The sequence below is a fragment of the Alligator mississippiensis genome, chromosome 12, assembly GCF_030867095.1.
Source record: "Alligator mississippiensis isolate rAllMis1 chromosome 12, rAllMis1, whole genome shotgun sequence".
Lineage (NCBI taxonomy): Eukaryota > Metazoa > Chordata > Crocodylia > Alligatoridae > Alligator > Alligator mississippiensis.
In genome coordinates this window covers 33,820,764-33,842,185 of record NC_081835.1, presented here as the reverse complement: position 1 = coordinate 33,842,185, position 21,422 = coordinate 33,820,764, and the positions used below count along the sequence as shown (strand labels likewise).

Genomic DNA, 21,422 nt, shown 5'->3' with positions numbered 1-21,422 from the left:
ATAGAAGTTAGTCTCACCAACAAGTAATCCTCTGGAGCCCTTTTTAAAGGCTGGAACTACATTGGTTACTTTCTAGTTTCCTGGTACTAATGCTGTTTCTACCAATAGCTTGCATAATGAAGTACATAGACCTGAAAGCTGAAGTTTCAGCTTCTTCAGGGCTCTTTGGGGCATGTGGTCTAGTCCTGGTGATATTTAGTTTATCAGTTTCCTCTTTTAATAACATCTTAATTTGCGAGATTTGTACCATTTTGATCCATGTCAAGTGGGGACGCTATATGGCCATGGTCCCCAATGGCCTGGAGCCTTGATGGGGTGAGCCATGTGGAAACTGGGAATATCTTATGGTCACCCAGCCTGGGATGCCCACTTCTTGCCACATCTTGATGGAAACAAAGTTTGTTGGGTGGGGGATTGCAGGTCAAGTGATAATCTTCTATGCCCACCCTGGCCAATTCTTGTTTGTAGGGCTCCTCCTTCCTCTGACATGCCACCTTTACCATGCCCAGTTTTTCATATAGCTACTAGATGGTTTGTCACTCAGGAGGTCCCTAAACACTCCTGTTAAATTAGTACAAATATAGTCAAAAGAAAACTATAACAATCAGCCCTCCACCCAGCAGTGTCTTAACTGATTTAAGTTAATTTTTTCTGGGTAAGCCCATCAGCTTCTTGTCACAACCCAAGGGTGTGATTTTTGTTTGTGTGCGCTTCGGCACTGCTAAATGATTTCCTGCCACTCGTAGCTTTCTTTGCAGGGTGCATTTCTAGGTTGCAAAAGAGAAATGCACGGTGCAAGGAGTTCCCGCCATTCGTATACAAATTTGTGTCCCACTATTGGCCAGTTCTAAATTATTCCCATGTGGTGGCTAGCGATTGGTACCCCCCACTCCTTGCCTGACACCAGCTCTCTATTTACTGTAAAAAAAAAAAAAAAAAAAAGCAACATTACCGATCATTAATTGTATTAAATATGCAGTGCAACCTGCCATGTACCCCCTCCACCCCAGTTTTGTTTTTGTGGTGTGCTGGCACTTCAGCACCTTACAGGGTAGACATTGTGGGTTTTTTGGCACTCCAGCCAAAAAAACATTGCCTGCCCCTGGTCTACACATTTATTGTTTAGCTGCCTAATTAGGGCATCTTTCCAATGTCTTCCAAGTTAACAACTGAAGGAAAGCATTGATTTAGCTTCTCTGCAATGCTTTTCCCTCATTGAGTGATCCTGTTATTCCCTGATTGTCCAACAGACCCCCATGAATCCTTAGCAGACTTCCTCCTGTATTGAAAAACATTTTTGTTATTGTGTGTGATGTCTCTATCAAGTTGCTCCTTAAAATATCTTTCTGCTTGTCTTCATGTAGTTTTACATTAACCTTGCCAGAGTGTATGGTCTCTACTGTTTTCTTTATGCAGACATGTCTTCCATTTCTTGATTATATCTTTTTGCTTTAATAGCATATTTTACTATCCCATTTAACCAAACTGGCTTTTTTTTTTTTTTGGTCCGCTAATCACTTTTTTTTTAATCTGTAGTATGCATTTAATTTGTGTCTCCATTATTTTTTCAACAACCTGCATTCAAACTTCTTTGCTGCCTCTTTCAATCTAAGTTAAATGCTAATGTGGCAGATTTCCTTGTGTGTCCACTCTCCCCCACATTCTTACTGCCCCCCCCCCAAAGATATTCAATCTAAGTACATTGTGTTAACAATTGCAGAAAAGCTCCACAGAAGTTACCCATTAAAGCAAATCCTGGAATCTTCTTAGGGTGAAAAGTATAGCAGTCCCTTCTCTTATGGGTTCCAGGACTAATTGGTCCAAAAGCAGTCATTTGAGGTGCCTAGATATTTAAGCACAGCATCTCATCCTGATGTGAGTTTTACACCCAATCTGGCAGTAATTGAAATCACCTGATGCTACTTTGTTTTCTGCTTTTCCAGCCTCTGATCTTCTTTAGCATGTCTTGGTCCCTGCCACCATCCTGCTAAAGTGGTTGACAATATAACCCCCAAAATAAATTCTTCCTATTAGGCATTGAGGCATTTATACACGTGCGGGGGTAGGGGGTGAGGGGTAATGGGGACACTTTAATTAGGGCAGCTCTAATTAAACTGACCAGAGCATACCATGTGTCAGCATCCCCATGCTGAAAAATGGCAGCAGGGGGTTGCCATTCCCAAGCAAGTTTTAGTGCATTTTTAAGTGAAGGGATGCTGATACATGAGATACTGGAGTCTGCTGGAGTGTGATAATTACCATGCTCTAACAGATTCCCATTAATCAAGCCTGCTCCAATATGCCTTATTTACAGTGCATCGGACTAGCTGCACTGCTTATGTATAGGTGCCCAAATTCCTACAGCTATTCAATGGTACCTCTCTTCACAAGTAAAATTTCTATGCGTTTGATTCAATGCTGACTTTAATGTAAAGTGCTGCTACCCCAGCAATACAACCTAATCTGTCATTCCTATATAGATTTTCACCTGGAAATGACATCGTTACTACAGCAGATTTAAGAGAAGATTATTATGTCAATATACTCAATGAATACCAGAAATTCTAGTACACCCAACTTAGTTCTTATATTTCTGGCACTGTTACAGAAGTGCTTATACTTTTAAACATAGCCTAACTACCTATTTGTATATACAGGCAACCCCTGCTTAATGTGGTTTCAGTTAGCACTATTTCTCTATAGCACTCATTTAGAATTAATACCCAATTCCACTGAGCGCTCAGCCAGTTTTGCTGTAGTGCTCAGTTGAATCAGAGGCCTGGGCTGGTACTTGTGGCTGGAGTGCCAGTAGGCAGGCGGGGATTGGGGAGAGGTGGCGGCAGGGCAGGCAGTAACCAATTAATTTCTATTTACATTCATTTCTATGCGGAAATGGGTTTCGCTTAGCATGGTTCCACTTAATGCTCAGTTTTTCTGAACGAATTAAGAGCCCTAAGTGGGGGTTGCCTGTTTGTTTGTTGAGAACCCATTTACTTTGGCTATTCCTTCCTATGGTTTACATTAACCCTATCTCCCTCTTTCCTATAAGATTTGGGAGGTTCCAGAGAGTTTTTTTTTTATGTCATTGAAGGCAGAGAATACATCAATATGAACCAGGTACTCATTCACACATATTGGCATTCCCCCAGCTTTATTTTAAAGGTTGTTCTTTATTTATTTACTGAAGTTGGGTTATGCCATTTACTGCAGTTGGGTTAAGCTCACCTGACAAGGGGACAACAGTAACAAGACACCCTACACTTCTATTATAGCAGAGAGCCATAGTAACCAACCATACTCCAATGGTAGGGAATGCTGGCAATCAGTGGAATCAACATTGATAAGACAGCCAAAAGATAAGATAGTTCACTGAATTCCCCAGGTACCTACATTGGCATGGCTCCTAAGTTTCCTCCAAAGTGAATTTTAAAGCTGTTCTCACTCTGCCAGTACTCCTGAAGAAGGGAACAGGACAAAAGTGTAAGCAACATCTCTTTGTTCCCTAGGGGCAAGATCTCTTCCTACATGCTAGAGTGCAATGGTCTCCACTGGCACAGCTAGAATGTTGGAGTCTGACTTTCCTCTGGCTGTTGGGGATGACCAATGAGCAGCTGAAATGAGAAATAAAAAATGGCTGAATAGCAAGGAATTGAGCTGACAAGCTTGATCCATTTGGTACATGCAGAGAGGAGAAAAAGCTGCAGCTTGGAAGAATATATGGCATTTGATTGGCTCTGGAAAATTAATGCAGTTATAAAGATGAACCATCCCAAATATTCCTCACTTTCTAAGGTAATTGGCTCCTACAGGCTCAAGTCACATAAGGCACAGAAGTTGGATGGGGTTTTTTGCCTCAGTGATGTTTACTGCTTCTTCCCTCTTGTCTGAATAGTTTGCAATATTCTCTGTGGTCCTGGAATGGTAACAATGTGACTGCTGAAGCAAAACCTGCCATTTTCAGTTCAGCTCCCAAAGATGTTTCAGACGGCTGATTAGTTGATGTCCTGCCTAAGGCAAATCAAAATATACCTGCTGTAATGGAGAATGGTACATTAATTTTTGTTTAACCACCAAGTATGGAATTATACATCAGAGGGGCTGTTTGTTTTAGGCAAGTAAGAATTGTTCATAATCTTTTTACCTTTCCTAAGCTGTAGAGGTGTTATCAGATTAGTATAATACCCCCTATGAATATTGTCATCATCTATGAGCAATAAATAAAGAGAATTACAGAGAGCCAGTGAGACAAGAGGGTTAATTATAAAGGGACTTCAACTGAGGGATAAGACAGTTTTACCATTCTTTTCTTCCTCCAAACCCAGCCTTTAAACGTTTTGGAGTCTATGTCTAGTTTAGTCAAATATAATTATATATAAAACAGCTTAATTTAAAAATGTATTTTATTTACATACCTAAAGGCTATTCAATATTTAGAAAATCCACAGCTGTCCTGATTTCTTATACCATCTCCACAAACACTGGTTTCTTCAGTAGGAAAAGGGTGTATACAATTTGAAGATAAATCAAGCAAAAGAGAAATTTTTGAAAGGGCACCATTTCCATGACAACCAGCATCTAGACTTCTTTAGCAGTGCAAAAATGAATGTTTTTAGAAGATGTTCAAATACAACAACAACAACATTTAAAAAATGCATTAGAAAATGGTGGTTTTTTTGTTCTGTTATTGGCTGTACTCAGCCAATAACAGAACAAAATTCATTCTTATGGTCACTTCTAATCAATGTGAAACCTTATTTCTGTACAACAGAGTTCTACAGCACTTCGTTAATATAAGCACTTTGTAATAATTACAGTTTTTATCATTTAATAAATGTGTATATGAAGACTTAAATGTGTCTTCTGTTTACATGATTTAAACACATTTTTCCTGCTGTGTGTGGACCCCCCAAAAAACATTTCAGTAAACTTCTATATAATTGCAAAAACCTCAAAGCCAATCTCAGCCTGGGTAGAAGCAAACACACTTGAGATGGACTCTGTGCCTGCTTGTCCTGAAGATAAATTGGATCCTAGATTTTAAGCACATCTTTACCAAATAGATTCACAGAGTGCATCTACATGAACTGATTACTGCAGAGCTGCCTAATTAATTCCACAGTAAACATCTCAGCATCTATACAGGTGGCTATATTAGGCCATTGTAAACTATTCACTCCACTTGTAAATATAAGTACTACACTGCTGTGAAGATTTCTAGTGTGCAGCAACACATGTATAGACTGATGGGGCCGGCTGGGGCATGAGGGTGCTTCAGTGCAGGGGCTGCCTGCTGGTTAGCCATGCTCTGAAGCACCCTCATGCCCTAGACAGCCCCTCTGTAGCACATTGAAGCAGGGGGAGCAGCCCTTGGCTGGCAGGCTGACACCCAGGGCACCATGCCAGCCAGGACTGCTCTAACCTGGCTCAACATGCTGTGGCCCTGGGCACACATTCAAACAGTGTGCACAGGAGTTTATTGCTGCACCTTAATTGCACATGTAGACATGTCCAAAGGGTGCATCTACATGTTTACTTTATAGTGGAGTAGACTGATTAGCTCCACAGTAAAGTGTCACCATCTACACGTCCACCAGTATTAGGGTGCAATAAACTAATTAACACTACTGTAAGCTAGTAGTTGGGACAGTACTATCTTATGGCGGAGTAATTAACCGCACTGAAATGCACATGAAAACACTAACTGGAGGTGGGGGGGGATTGCACCCAGTCAGCCCAGTCAGCCAGGGGCCACCTTCAGCCTAACTTAAATTGCTGCTGTCCTGGGTAAATATGTAGATGCTGATACCAGGAGCAGTCTACTCCAGCTTGCACTGTTCTGGAGTAAATTGTGTTGTTGCCCTGTGGGGTCAGGTCAATGCTCAGGATCTCAATATTGTGCTATTAGTAGGAGGGCATGGTGGACAATTGCACATGCACACACTCAAAAATCAATTTGGTGCCCACACACTACCAACTCAGGCACACACACACATCCAAAATTACCAGCCTAGGCACATACACACCTATTACCAATTCAAGCTTGCACAGACTATACCAAAAATTAGACATCAGTTGTCAATACCCACACACTCAGCACACATACATGGATCACTAATTCATATATCATGTACACGAGGAAATATATATATATATATATATATATATATATATACACACACACACACCAGAATATATATATAAGTTCACCAGTTCAGACACATACTACCCACCTACACATACACACAGGTGAGTTCCTAACTTGGATGGTATGCTGCAGCTTCCTTAGCCTGATGAAGGGTTTTTGAACTCGAAAGCTTGCTTAATAACTATTCTCCAACCATTTGGGTTGGTCTAATAAAAGATATCAAATTCACCCAAGGAACTTTGTCTGCCTGTGTGTGCTTGGGGTACTTGAGATACCTGGGGGAAGGTTAAGGAGAGAGAGGGAGAAAGTGTAGGGAATGAAAGTTACCAGAACTGGGATTAGAATCGGTAGACTAGAGAGAAACTGGCTGAGGAACTGAGGCTTGGGGTTACTTTAGGTTAATTGAGGTTAATTGATTAAAGGACAACGCCCAAAGTCTTCAGAACAGGGGAAGGATGCAAGAGAAAAGCCAGTACAGAGGCTGGGACCAGAGATGAAGCTGCAGGGGAGCCAAAAGTTGGGGAGAGGGAAACTGAGGCTGGGGGGAACTGGAGGGGCAAAAGGGGGAACTGGAGGAGCAAAGAGGGAACTGGGTGCTGGAGATGGACTGCCGGGGATCTCAGGAAGCTATGGGGGAGGGGCTGGAAAATGCTGGGAACTGGAGAAAGGGCTCCAGCTGCTGGGGAAACTGCAGGGCAGTGCCAAAAGGGCTGGAGGGCTGCAGGGAAGTTGGGGGCAGGCCATAGGGCTGCAGGGGGCTCTGGAAGGCTGGGAAGGGGGCATGCTGAGAGGACTGCAGGTCCTGGAGAGGGGACTCTGGGCAGATCAGTAAGCTGGGAGAAGGGGCTCCAGGTGCTGGGAGCCAGAGAAGGTCTCTGGCTGCTGGCGTGGACTGTGGGGGTTCCAGGGTGCACTTGGAGAGGCTTCAGGGACTCACAGAAAGCATGAGATGTCAGATAAGGGCTCCAGCCAGATCAGTAAGCTGTGAGGAGGGGCTGTGGGGAGCAGAGACAGAAAGCTAAGAACAGGGAAAGATCACAGAGAAAGCAGAGCAGAGATGGGAAGTAGGGGAACAGAAAGAGAGACAGGAAAGATCAAGGGGAGAAGGCAGTAAGTGACTGGGATCAGGGAGAGGGCAAGGGCAGAGAGAGAGAGACAGGAGGAAGATCAGAGGAGCAGAGAACAGGAACTGGAGTAGGGCTGGGAGATCATTAAGACAAAACACAACTCGGGTTCTAAATTAACAGTGAGTTTATTGGACAGGAACAGATGGTGACAGAATATCTTATTGGTTCCTTTGCATCCACACTGAAGGGGAACAGAACGGAGTCAATTGCCATTATGTGTAAGTGAGCAGGTCACGTACACAGCTTAAGCTATGAGGAACTCAAAGGGCATGACCCCAAACTGCTAGGCTAAGCACAAACTGGAACAATTCTAGTTTAGTAAAAACAGGATACTAGTATAGAAAGAGTATGGCTATTAATGGATTGAAGTATCTGTTAGTATGCATATGATGTCATACTTCCTATATCATACTTGCTATATAATCAAGCTGTGCGTGAAGTAGAACAACAAACAGTTTCCTCTTGGGGCAGTTGTCTGTTCAGAATGCATTCTTTAATAAATTAAGTCTTTAAACTTATGTTGTTGTTCGTCTGGGCCTCCGGCTAATGAACCCGGGGACAAGTTTTCCCCAACAGTTTTCTGGTGTCAGTAGTGGGATGTGGCAGAACACCGAGCGGACGGCTTGAACGGTCTGGGGACACAGCTGACACCCGTGGCATCAAACACAGAGGTAAGAGATCCTAATTGAAAAATCTCACTTAACAGGTATCAGTGCTCCCTAGCCTGGACGAGTTACGTCTCTTGGTGGTAAGTGCTCCCTACATTATTAATGTAGAGTTTAAGACTTGCTTTATCTGACTGACTGAAATTTGTAACAGGATACTTTATCTGAAACTGAATATATGGGATCCCTGACGGGTAGACTGCTCTGACTTTGTCTGGGGACGCCCGGACTCTTCTCTGCCTATCCCTTTGCCTACTGGCTTTAGGAGTCCCTGTCCTGAGGCTAAAATTTGATTTGACAAACTTGTTAACTTTCTACAAGTGTAGTGGGGAACTGGGTTTATATTAGATTACTATAGACTAAGGGATATTGAAACCTCGAAAGTACTATGAACATTATCCATACCCTCGCTGACCAAGGCTGGGACTAAAGAAAATTTTCTTGAACCCCGTGCCTCAGCCCTATCCTTTAAAATGATAATGAGCCGCTGACCAGATCTGAGACTAAGGCTGAGTCTAGCCACCCCAAGGCTGCCCACAAAGCAGACTTGAAAGCAAAGGGGCTCAGCTCGAACCTCGTGATCCAGCAGACAGGTTCCCTTCGCTTTCCCTTCTCCTCATTCACGAAAGGGCTGTCTGACTAATTAGCAGGTAAAGGTAAAACGCCGCTTTGTGTACTACCCTTGGTTACAATTATTATATTTAAGTTCCCGTTCTCTTCCTTAACTGAAGACAAAAGAAATGGGTCAGGGATCCTCTTGCCCGGATCCAAAAACACCCTTGGGTTATATGTGTAAGACTTATGGAACTCAATTGGGTTCCAAGAAGCAAAAGCGCTTAGTTAAATTGGCACTTGCTTGGAATGCGTATACCTATGAAAACCCCGAGTTACAGTTCCCTGATGAAGGAACCTTTGACCCTGACAAATTAAATTACCTGAAGGGATTCCTAGAAAACCCAAGCCAAAGCAAATGGAATATTGGTACCTATGGGATAATGAAGCTTCTAAAAGAAAACAAAAATCAATTAAGGCTAGTCTCAGAGATTCAAACAAAAAATTGAAAAAAACAATTGGCTACTTTAAAAGAGGCAAAACCCAGCCTTAGCGCTCCCCCACCTGATCCTCCTACCTATAAAAAAAACTGTACCCCAGTATTCCAGCGCCCAACGATACCACCACTCCGGAAGACACAGAAGATTTGCTAGACTCCTGGGTACCCAGTCAAGCTCCTCCACCTCCAGTTCCTGCAAAGGGGTCGGATGCCTCTGAAAGCAGTGCCAGACAAAATTCTGCTAAAACACCAAACGCTCCCCTCTCTCCCCCACTTTCTACTGACTCAAGTTCACATGAGGATGACCTGCCCACTGTCTGTGATGTTAAGAAAATTTTAAAGTCTGAATTAAGACCATTATATGATGTTAAAAATATTGAGAGGGTTCCAAATGGGCAGACTGTAATAACCCTATATGCCCAAGAGGGAGGAAGATTGATTGTAATCACCTTCAGAGACCCTCAGTATTTTAAATCAACTGTTCTCTGCCCGTTGTGACAATACCCGCCTCAAATGCACGGTGGCCAAAGGACTATTGTTCATGTTCCTTGGACTGCTAGTGACATCACCACCTTTTGCAATACCTTTCCAAAACTGAGAGAAAGTCCCTCAGACTTTAGAGAAAAGTTGCAACAAGTTCTTAATATCTATAATCCCACTGTGTCAGATGTCGATTGGCTTCTAAACAGTCTCTTAAACCCAGAGCAAAAGCGGCTTCTTGTTGCTGAAACCCGAAACATACAGAAAGGCACTCCATGGCCATGAAATGATTACAACTATGAGAACAATCAGGGATTGCAAGATTTGCAAAATGCAAAGGCCACTCTGTTAAATGCCATTACCAGAGTAGCTCAGAATCATGTAAATTGGACAAAGGTAGAAAATTGCAAACAAAATCCTGATGAGCATCCAGCCGATTTTCAAAATCGACTTTGTGCAGTAATTCAAAGACATACTGGCATTGATCCTGGTGAAGACAATATGCGAGGGTTAATGGTTACCACTTATGTAAAGAATTTACAGCCAAAGCTACAAGATAAACTACAGCAATTAGTCCTGGGCTGGAAGGGTAAACCCATGGCCGAGATTGTTCAGGCTTGTATGTATTTATGGGAACAATAGCAGGCAGAAAAGGAAAAAAAGAAAAGAACTTAAAACTAGCCTTATGGCTTTGCAAATCCAAGACTTAGAACAAAAACAGCGTACTGGTCCTCGCCCATACGTCTAATCTCGCAAAAACTTTTATCCTGGGGCCCCAGTGTCCAATCAAAGCCCTGATTCACAAGTTAACTCAAGACCAAATGTACCTCTTTTTCAGCTGCGTTTCCAACGTGGACCGCATCCTGGTGATGTTTGTAATTACTGTAAACAAAAGGGACACTGGAAAACTAATTGCCCAAACTGGCCCCAGCGCAGTGGCCCATCTGTTTCCTGCCCCTCAAGCCCTACCCAATGATGGTTCAGCATGGTTTCTGTGTCTCTGGAATGTGCTGCACTGCATTCTCTCATCAAAACCTCTAAAGATGCCGGTGTAATTGTGACTGTTAATGACAAATCTCATCGTTTCCTTGTAGATACAGGGGCCTCTATGTCTACTATAAAATCTGAAGAAGCTGAAAGACTAATACCCACCAATGAAACAGTCAATGCAATTGGAATAGGGGGACAAATCATTCCACGTAAATATGCTAGTCCAGCTACAGTCAAAATTGGGCCGTTGTCTGCTGACCATGCTTTCTTGTTAAGTCCTAGTGCTCCAGTAAATCTATTAGGAAGAGATTTGTTTTGTAAATTGGGTGCCACAATCTACTGTTCCCCTGAGGGTGTATATTTAGATCTGCCCTCTGATCAGACCCAAAATTTAATGCTCTCGTTCTCTACAGGCCCTGAGAATAACCAAATAGATGGTGACTCTTCCAACTCTCCATTTCTTTCGGATGTTCCAGAGTCCTTGTGGGCTTCCCACCTCAATGAAACGGGGAAGCTCTTGAACATTGAGCCAGTTCAACTGACTTATAATACACGCAAACCTTTTCCTGCTGTAGATCAGTATTCCCTTTCCCGAGAAGCTGAGGAAGGTATTGCCCCAGTCATAGATGCACTGTTGCAACAGGGTGTTTTAATTCTAATTCGCTCTCCCTGTAACACCCCTATCCTACCTGTAAAGAAACCTGGGAAATTAGACAAGCACCGAAAACCTGTTTATCGCTTTGTACAAGATTTAAGAAAAATTAATCAATTTGTTATTCCTTCTCATCCTGTTGTGCCAAACCCTTCTACTATCCTCAGCATGATTCCTGCCTCTGCTGCTTTCTTTTCTGTTGTTGATTTATGTTCTGCTTTGTTCTCTATCCCAATACACCCTAACTCCCAATTTCTGTTTATATTGCCTTCCTTTGTAAGTGAACGCACATGGACATGATTGCCTCAAGGGTTTACTGAAAGCCCTTCCATATTTTCTCAAGCGCTAAAGAAAGATTTAGATACTATCACGTTACCTTGTAACTCAGTACTCATTCAGTATATTGATGATCTTATAATTGCTTCAGAAACTGAAATCGCCTGTTACAGATACAATTCACCTTCTAAAATGTTTAGCTCAACAAGGCCATAAAGCTTCCAAAGCTAAGTTGCAGTTTTGCCAGCCAAAAGTTATATATTTGGGGCATGAAATCTCCAAGGGGCATAGACATTTAACCACAGATCGCATTTCTGCTGTTCTTTCTCTCCCCAAACCTACTACCAAGAAACAACTCAGAGGGTTTCTAGGCTCTGCTTCATATTGTCAACAATGGATACCCAACTTTTCCTTACTGGCAAAGCCCTTAAATGAGCTTACTAGAGATGATTCCGCTGATAACCCTCTCCCGTGGACCGAACACCACAAACAGGCATTTGTTGATTTAAAGGCAGCCCTAGCCTCTGCACCAGCATTGGGACACCCTAACTATGATAAGCCCTTTATTTTGTACTGTCATGAAAGAGAAGGTGTTGCTTCTGGAGTTCTGACTCAACCTTTTGGTTCTTTTCACAAACTAATTGCTTATTTTTCTTCCTTGCTTGATCCTGTTGCACCAGAATTTCCACCCTGCCTGTGTGCTGTAGCTGCCACTGCATTGCTTTTGGACAAGTCAGCAGCTATAGTGTTAGGATCTCCCCTTACCCTTGATGTTCCCTATGCTGTATCTGCCTTGTTAAACCATTGAAAAACTCAGCATTTGTCCTCTCAAAGGTTATCTTCTTATGAGTGCACTATTTTAGCTGCTGATAATGTTACTATTGTTTGTTGTAATGTTTTAATTCTTGCTTCTCTTTTACCTTTACCACACGATGGTGATACTCACTTGTTAGATCATGACTGCATTACTCAGACAGATCAGGTATTTACCCCACGTCCAGATCTCACAGATACAGCTCTAGTTAACCCTGATTGTATATTTTTTCATAGACGTCTCATGAAAAAGAGAAGCGACTGGGCAACTTTGTGCGGGATTCACCATATGTTCACCACATGCAGTCATTGAAGCTCACAGTCTCCCTGTTATCCATAGTGCACAACCCACTGAACTAATAGCCTTAACCCGTGCTTGTATTCTAGCTAAAAATAAGTCTGCTAATATTTATACTGATTCTCACTATGCCTTTAAAGTGTGCCATTCCACAGGTCAGATTTGGAAGCATCGCGGATTCCTTACCTCTGCAGGGTCCTCAATTTCTCATGCTGTTAATTAATGCCTTGTTAGATGCTATTTTACTCCCTAAACAGATTTCTGTTATACACTGTGAAGCTCATACAGGAGGCTCTGATCTGATAAGCCAAGGAAATGCTTGTGTGGATCAGCACGCACAGCGTGCCACCCTCGAAGGCACCCCGCTTGTTATCTCCTTATGCACAACTCTTAATCTTTCACTATCTAAAATCTCTCTCCTCCAAGATGCAGCTTTAGAATCCGAAAAGTGTGTGTGGCTTGCAGCAGGCTGTACTTTACATTCTGATACCCTATGGAAGTCTCCAGATGGGTGCATTATTGCCCCCAAAACCCTTGTCCCTCAGCTTGCCCGCGCATCCCATGAAATGGGACGTGTGCAAAAGTGGGGTCATTTTGAGGTACTGGTATGCACCCACCATTCATGCAGAAGTGAAAAAGGTATCGGAAACCTGTGCTATATGCCTACAACATAGAATTAGTAAACCAACACATGTCCAGGCCAGTGTTACTCCATGGTCCTATGTACCATTTCAGAACTTGCAGATAGATTTCATTGATCTCCCACCTAGCAAAGGGTTTAAGCATGTTTTGGTTGTAATATGCCATTTCAGTGGATGGATAGAAGCCTACCCTACCAGAAAGGCAGACGCAGTCTCTGTAGCAAAGAAATTAATGACTGAATTAATTCCAAGATTCAGCATACCCATCACGGTAGACTCAGATCAAGGGCCACATTTTATCTCACAAATTCAGAAAGTATTAAGTAAGGCATTGGGGTTTACATGGAAATTCCATACACCTTATCACCCAGCAAGCTCAGGAAAGGTTGAACATCTTAACCAAGATATTAAATCCAAATTACCCAAACTTTGTAAGCAAACTGGACTTTCTTGGCCTGACATTCTTCCAATTACACTGATGCACCTCAGGAACATGCCAAATAGAAAACATGGGTTGACGCCATACGAAATTTTGTTTGGTAGACTGATGAATGTAGGCCTACACCCTATCAATGAACAAAAAGCAGCAAGCCTGTTGGAAGGCCATGAGAATGTGTTAAATTATTGCAGAGGACTCATGAAAACTGCTAAAGCTTTGTTCCCACAGGTCAGTGCAGCCTTACCTGTGCCTACTGATGTTCCTTGCCATTCTCTAAGCCCTGAAGACTGGATCCTTGTAAAAGAATTTCACCCGAAGAACTGTCTGCAGCCTAGATGGAATGGGCCTTATCAAGTCTTACTAACCACCAATACGGCTGGAAAGGTTGATGGAAAGTCTGCCTGGATACATGCATCTCATTGCAGAAGAACCTTAACGCCAAAAGAAGTAGAACAAATCAACCTGGAACTGACCCAGATGGATTTAAATCCCACTCCAACAGGAACTGGATTTGATGAGGAAGAAGGTCTCCTCGATGTAAGCACTGAAGCAGCAAACTGGGTTGATCCCCCTCATACCTACAACCTGCGTCCGAAGAAAAATAAACCAAATACAACGATTTCAGTAAAAGAAATCTTCTGTACGGTGAGGCAAGTTACAACATAATCCAGAAGAATTGCCTGCAGAGGCAAGCCAAACAATGCCTGCCAACAGAATTCAACATAATGAAGCTGTTGATGTTAATATTAGTGGTACTAGCTATGGCAAATGCAAATGTGTATTTACAGTTCCTGAAAAGGGTTACTTTGGCCTTAAATGTTTCTGATTGTTGGGTCTGTGGACTTATCCCCAGAACTAATGACGAAGGATTTCTAATGATACTGTGACCTTTAACCCTTCTAAATTTAACTGTGCGGTGGGCAGACCCAAACAATGCCACCTGGAATGATGCCAAGTACCTTAAGGTGACACCTCAACAGGGAGAAATGTGTTGGGTACGCAAGTACTCCCAACAGCAAAATTATTCAGTGGGGCATAGTAACTGCAACCATTATGATATGGGTAATGGAGTTTGGATGAATAATCACACCAAAGACAGAACATGCTGCAAAATTTTCAAAAGTTGGTATAACCCATATCATCAATCAACCACTGGCGGCTCAATAACTTGTAAATCAATACAACTACCAAATATTACTGTGTGGGATTGCTCTCTAATAGGAGGACATTGTCATAAAAATGGCACACCCATACCAACAACAAATGTTTGGGGTAGACCTAGTTCTGTGGCGGGGCTGGGGTCATCACATGTCTAACTTTCTTTACAATGACCAGTATAATGAAAATAAAAAAAACCCTCATCCAGCTGGATGGCCTTAAAGGGAACCTATTGGGTATGTGGTACAAAAGCTTACCACCAGCTACCACCTGGCTGGTTTGGGTCTTGCTATTTAGCTTGGTTAACTCCAGCAGTAAGAATAACCAAGTCCTTACCTGAAGGTTGCCTCAGAAATCAGAGGGAAAGCCCTAACCAGTCAAGTCAAGAACAAGCTGCTCGAGCTACTTTAGAGACGTATAAGAATCCCTTAACAGTAGGAAAGCTGATCGGACGTTCAGTAGTGGGGATAATTCCACTTATAACCGGCCTTGCCGTTTCCTGTGTGGGAAGATATACCCTGCGACTACAACCGGTGGTTAAAGTATTAGCCCTAGAAACCAAAACTGCCATAACCAGTTTAGGAAATGCCATAAAAACTGTAGCACAAAACCAAGACAATCTACAACAGATGGTTATACAAAACCGATTGGCTATTGATTACATATTAGCATCTGAAGGGGGTGCCTGTGCTGTAATAGGGCAGGAATGTTGTACGTATGTAAATAGTACTTTTAAGTTAGTAGAAGAGCAAGTGAATGATGCCTTAGCTCACGCTGCCAAGGCTGCTGAAGTAGCCTTTGTTTCTAAAGATTCTTCGGCAGATTGGTTTGCTTGGTTAGATCCTAGAGGATTGTTTAAAGGGCTACTGGGGAAGATAATGTTTGCATTGTGCATGATTTTAATTTTAGGCTTAAGTTTATATGTAATAGCACAACTAATTTTATGTTGCATAAACTTGTGTGTAAAGAAGGCTGAACAAACTATCTGAAAAATATCAAAAGAAACAGTAAAACAAATAATGGTAGAATTTAAGGAAAATGAGATAGAACAGGAGAAACTATGGACAGACCTGTGCCAGATAGAAATAGAGTGATCCTTCTTTTGAAGGATCAAAGAGGGGAATGAAGGGGAACAGAATGGAGTCAATCGCCATTATGTGTAAGCGAGCAGGCCACGTATACAGCTTAAGCTATGAGGAAGTCAAAGGGCATGACCCAAAACTGCTAGGCTAAGCACAAACTGGAACAATTCTAGTTTAGTAAAAACAGGATACTAGTATAGAAAGAGTGTGGCTATTAATGGATTGATGTATCTGTTACTATGCATATGATGTCATACTTCCTATATCATACTTGCTATATAATTAAACTGCACATGAAGTAGAACAACAGACAATTTCCTCTTGGGGCAGCTGTCTGTTCAGAATGCATTCTTTAATAAATCAAGTCTTTAAACTTATGTTGTTGTTCGTCTGAGCCTCCACCTAACGAACCCTAGGACAAGTTTTCCCCAACACACATGCACACACACTGGCAGTAGGTTTTATAGAGGCTTGGTGCAGGGGCTAAAGTCCAGCTGGAGAGAGAGAGAGAGAGAGAGTCCAAATTGTAGGGGGAAGTGTGTGGGTGATATCTACCTATCCCAGGCTCAGCTTGGTGTTGTCCTGAGGGGGTTGTCGGCAGGGCCTCTGAGGTGGATAGGTGGTGTGACATGGAGCTAGTCTGGTCCAGATGGAAAATAGCATTCCCATTGGGTCTATCTTCACTGCCTCCTTTTATAGAGGCAGACCTCCTATGACCCCAGTGGCAGAGGGCCTTCCCAGGCAAGGGCTAGCCCCTGGTACACTGAGCATGTGCATTCCAGGTCAGGACATGCCGTTTCAGGTGTCTGTAATGGTGGGATGGGTGGCTTATGCAGCAGTCTTTGTCTTCCAAATTTTGAGCCAGGGAGGGTTAATACAGGGTGATGGTTGGGTTTTTGAGTTGATGGTTCAGTCATTCAGAGGGACCTACTGCCATTGACTCTCAAGCACCCTCATTCATCCCCATTAATTCAGGAACCAATTTACATAGGAGGGGTAAGTATGAGTCACACAGTAAATTTAAGCCAGTGTAAATGCATGTGTAGACGTGCCCAGTAGCTCCTATCAGGTTCATTATTCTAGGTGCTCCAGAAATATTTAGTTAGGACAGAATTATATTTCCCTGTGTGCACCTAAATGGGAGTTTTCTAGTTGCATACGTGGCATGTTAACAGACTATAATTCTATTTTCTCTGCAAAGCTGATGCCAAGGGTGTGTGTCAAGAAACAATATTCACAGTAGGCTGTGCGCTGCTTTGGCCAGTATGCATATCAGTCCAAAAAGGGCAGAGGTGAAAGGGGATTAAAGCACTGTTCAGAAAAATCACAAAGATGGGCTCTCCATGTTTTAGCTCCAATATCTCAGTGGTTATGAGAATTGCACAGAAAGTTGGAGATTGAGGGTGTCTGTAGATGTGCCAGGAGGCTGCTCTGACATGCTGAGATTGCAGTGCTTCAGAGCTGGTGTGCTATTTAATGCACTCCAGTCAGCCTCCACATCTTGTGTATCAGTATTCCTGTCCTTCAAAATAGTGGTGGGGGGTGCTTTAACTAAAGCTCATTGAATGAGCTTTAGTTAAAGTACCCTCATGGCTATTTTGAAGCGTGGGGATTCTGATACATGAGAACTTGTGCAGCTTGAATTAGAGAGGTTGTCCAAGACACTTTATTTAAAGCCCCCCTCCCCCACCCCGAGCATGTGAAAACATGCCCCCAGATTGTGTACTCCCTTCTCCCAGAAGGACATTGAGCCTGCATACGTGTGATTTTGGAGCATAGTGCTCGAATCACCCCACAAATTAGGTATTATATAGTGCCCTTCCCAACACTCCTTTTGAACCTGAGCCACAGTAATTTGTATGTAGTAGTGCTTGGACAAAATGGATGGAAAGAAATACATTGGGAGTTTCTGGCCCTCTAGAAGTAAGGGTCCAGGCTACAACCCAGGAGCCCTTTCTGCTTAAGGAAGCATATACCTGCAAATTTGTTCTTTTCTTTCTGGATCCACATATTTCCCTCACTTGCCTAAAATTGTGGTGCTAGTCACCCTTAAAAAGAGAGCTTAAAAGGGGACTAGATAATACCTACCCTGGGGCATGGTGGTTAGAGCACCATGCTGGGAAATCACAAAAATGCTATTTCAAACTTCTTCTGTGTAGGGAGGGTGTAGAATCTGCCTTCTGGGCAAGTGCCCTACCTAGTAGGCTACTGTGCTAAAATATAAGAGGGCCCTACAGTGTCTAACACCTGTTCATCAAGGTTCCTGGCCAGCTACATTATCTTGACTTACACTTATGCAAATAGGCATATGTCTGTAGATATGCATATGCCTGGCCAGTGATTAGCCAACTGCATGTGCTTAGTAGGGCCGTGGAAAATTTTTACCACCGTTTCATTTCAGCCATGTTTAGAGCATGTTGATGCTTGAAACTCTGAATCCAAAACAAAACAGGAGACATGTCAATATGTTCAAAACTAAATGAAACAAGTCAAAACCTTTCAAAGATGTTTCTGCATTTTGAATGTTTCGAAGCTGGGCTTGCAGGAAAAGGTAAAGTAAGGAGAGGGAGGGGGAAGAGGGGGAAACAGACTGACATCTGTAGCTTGTCAGTGTCTGCCAACTGGCCCTGAGGTCCCTTGCATTCCCAGTGCTCTGGGGGAGGGACCTAAAAAGTTTTAAAACAGCATATAAAGGGATGGGTAGATTAAATAATATTTTCCATTTATGTCGACACAAATGTGTTTGTGTTTGCACGACCCAGGATTTCACACCACTCAAAAGTCCATTTAGCACCTTAAACTAACATGACTCAGAGATGTTTTAATTTGTGGCACTTTCCAGTTATGTCACTCCAACTGTGGATTTGGTTTATGCAAATAGCCAGAGACTCCGAAGACTTCTAATTAATCCCCTTTGCCATGAGGGGTCACTGTGTTCCAGCCTCTAGCCAGTAAGTGCTGCTGTGTGTTCTTGTTTACCCTCCTTCACTACTCCCTCCTCACTCACAACATAGAGTTCAGGTCAGGATGGGTCTACTCAGACCAATTATTATTTTAACATGGGGAAGAGAAATAATCCATTAATTTTCTACCTGCTCTTAATTCTTCAACCCCCCCACCTATAGTGTATGTCCTCTCCACCCATGTACGTCTCCCCATGCCCCTGATTTACCCTCCACCTCTGACCACCACAACCTCCATTGTGTGATGCCATGGCAGTGGACATATCTCCTGATGACAGCTGCAGCATCACCGTAATGGTCAGTTTTTTGCAAGTAGTTTAAAACTTTGGAGTGAGTGGTTATATGACTTCCTTCAGTATTGCAAACTGTCTGAACTTCATCACATTCCATTTCAAAACCATGACCAAAAGTCCAAGGTCAGCAGGACACTGCTATGCAGTGTACCAAGTGATATTTAGCAGGGCTGTGCAAAATTTCATTCGCTGTTTCATTTTGATGCTGCTTTCACTCATTTTAAGCGTGAAACAGCAAAATTGAAAAGAAACAGAGGGCTTTGAAACAACCTCAAAACAAAATGAGGGTAGTTGAAACATTTCAAGATTTTCATAACATTTCAAGTTTCAAAGCTGAAGCTGGCCTTGCCTGCAGGGAAACAGAAAGTAAGGAGAGGGAGAGGGAAGAGAGGGGAAGAGGGGGGGAAGGACTGCTTTCATATTGACTTTGTAGCTGTCCATGACTGTCATCATTCCTGAGGTCCCTGCCAATCCCAGTGCTCTGTGGTAAGGATGGAAAAAAACAACATAAAAGGCCACATTGTTTGAACTGGCCTGCTTTCTGCCTTGGTGTCACTTACTGAGCTGTGTGTTCCAGCAGCTCAGCCTCAGACAACTATGGCTAGCACTGATCTTCTAAAGGATTCCCTACTTGTGAGGCTGGGCTATCCTAGCAAGAGGGATTTCAGAATACTTTTTTTCTGCTAGGTGCTTTTATTTTATAATTATATTCATTGATTTATTCTTTTGAATTTTATACTTATATTGGATAGGATTACTGTAGAATTTAATTTATATAGGAAGGCAAACATATATATTTTATTTTTATACATTTAAAGTTTTACAGCATAGATACATACATACATACATACATACATACATAATAGAACCTATATAGGAAGAAAGATATATTTATATTTGTTTTTATACATTTATTCTTTGCACCACACTTACGTTATTGAATTTCTATAGGAAGAAAGAAATATTTCTATTGGTTTTATACATTTCTTCCTTGCACCACACCTACATTTTTTAATTTATATAGGAAATTGAATACATTTATATATCTGTAGAAAAGAAAGACAGGAAACATACCATGAAGCATGGTGGAAAGGCAGGTGGCCAACCTTCAGGGAGGGGAAGAAGAGGGGGTAGAGGGAGAGCTGTAAGTTTTACCCCACAAACTGAGACACAGCTTCCTTCCTCCAGCTAGAAGGGATGAGGCTTCTACAAGCAGCAAGGAGAGGGGAGCAGTGCCAGTGCCACTGCCTGTGCCCGAGACCGCATCTCCTCCATGAGCACCAGCCATACCCCCCACTGCCACCACCATGATGACAACAAGAAGCAGCAGCAGCAGCACCAGCATGGATGCCTAATCCACCCCTATTTCACTTCCCATGCTAAGCCTTCCAATGCCAGAGGAAGAGCTCATGCTGGATCTGGATCTCAGTGCCTTAGCAAGGGAATTTATGGGGAAGGATGGGGAATCATCTGAGTTTGTGCTCCACACCACTTGAGTTTCCCCTCGCCCTAGAGTGAGGTCTTCTTCTACAGAAGGCACACTGGAGGAGGTTGACATAGAGGTGGAGGCAAGCAGCTCAGCTGATCCTGCTCCTCCTCTTACTGTGCCTCTGCCAGCTGAAGAGGGGGAAATTGCAGCATCCACACATGCACCTGCACCCCAGAAGTGAGTGGGTAGTGTGGTCTGGGATCATTTTGAGCTGGCAGATGATCCTACATATGCTATTTGCCTGCACTGCCAAGCCAAAGCCAGCTGGGGCAAGGGAACAAAACATATGAGCACCACAGGGATGCTGATGCATCTCTGCATGCACCACTCCATTGCCTGTGCTCCTCCTCAGTCTGGCACCAGTGGGAGTGTACACAAAGAGAAGTCTTCCTCTTGCTTTAAAGCCCCTGTCCCCCCAAAGCAGGGGCAGGCCACCCTGGAACAGTGGGAAAAAGGTGGACAGAAAGCGGGGCATGTTGCAAGCGCGAGATCACCCAGAGCATAGGGAAGATGCCTGCTGTTGAAGTCCAGCCCTTCTTCTTAGTTGAACAGCCAAGGTTCAGGTGGCTCATGGCACTTGTGGCCCCATTGTACTAAGTGCCTGCACACACCACCTTCAGCAGAAAGGTTTTGCCCTCCCTGTGTGAGGCATGCAGGGAGTACTTAAGGGAGGAACTGCACAAGGCAGGTCCACAGGTGGCCTTACACTTCACCTCAGACATCTGGAGCAGCCAGGGTGGTGATCATGCCAACATCTCCATCACAATGCACAGCTGTTACCAGTCAGGTCATCAGTGGGCTCTCCTTCAAGATGAGGTGATGGATGAGTCCCGCATGGCAACAGAGATCATGGGGGCCAT

General features: G+C 43.1%; 1 long non-coding RNA gene across 1 annotated transcript; it reads left to right on the top strand.

Annotated features, from left to right (window-relative positions):
* The first annotated feature begins 7,059 nt into the window (after positions 1-7,059).
* Positions 7,060-16,159, top strand: LOC132244535 (uncharacterized). The gene is made up of 3 exons (XR_009456098.1): positions 7,060-7,490; positions 7,979-8,020; positions 13,806-16,159. It is a non-coding gene; the product is annotated as an uncharacterized LOC132244535 (long non-coding RNA).
* The last annotated feature ends 5,263 nt before the right edge of the window (positions 16,160-21,422 follow it).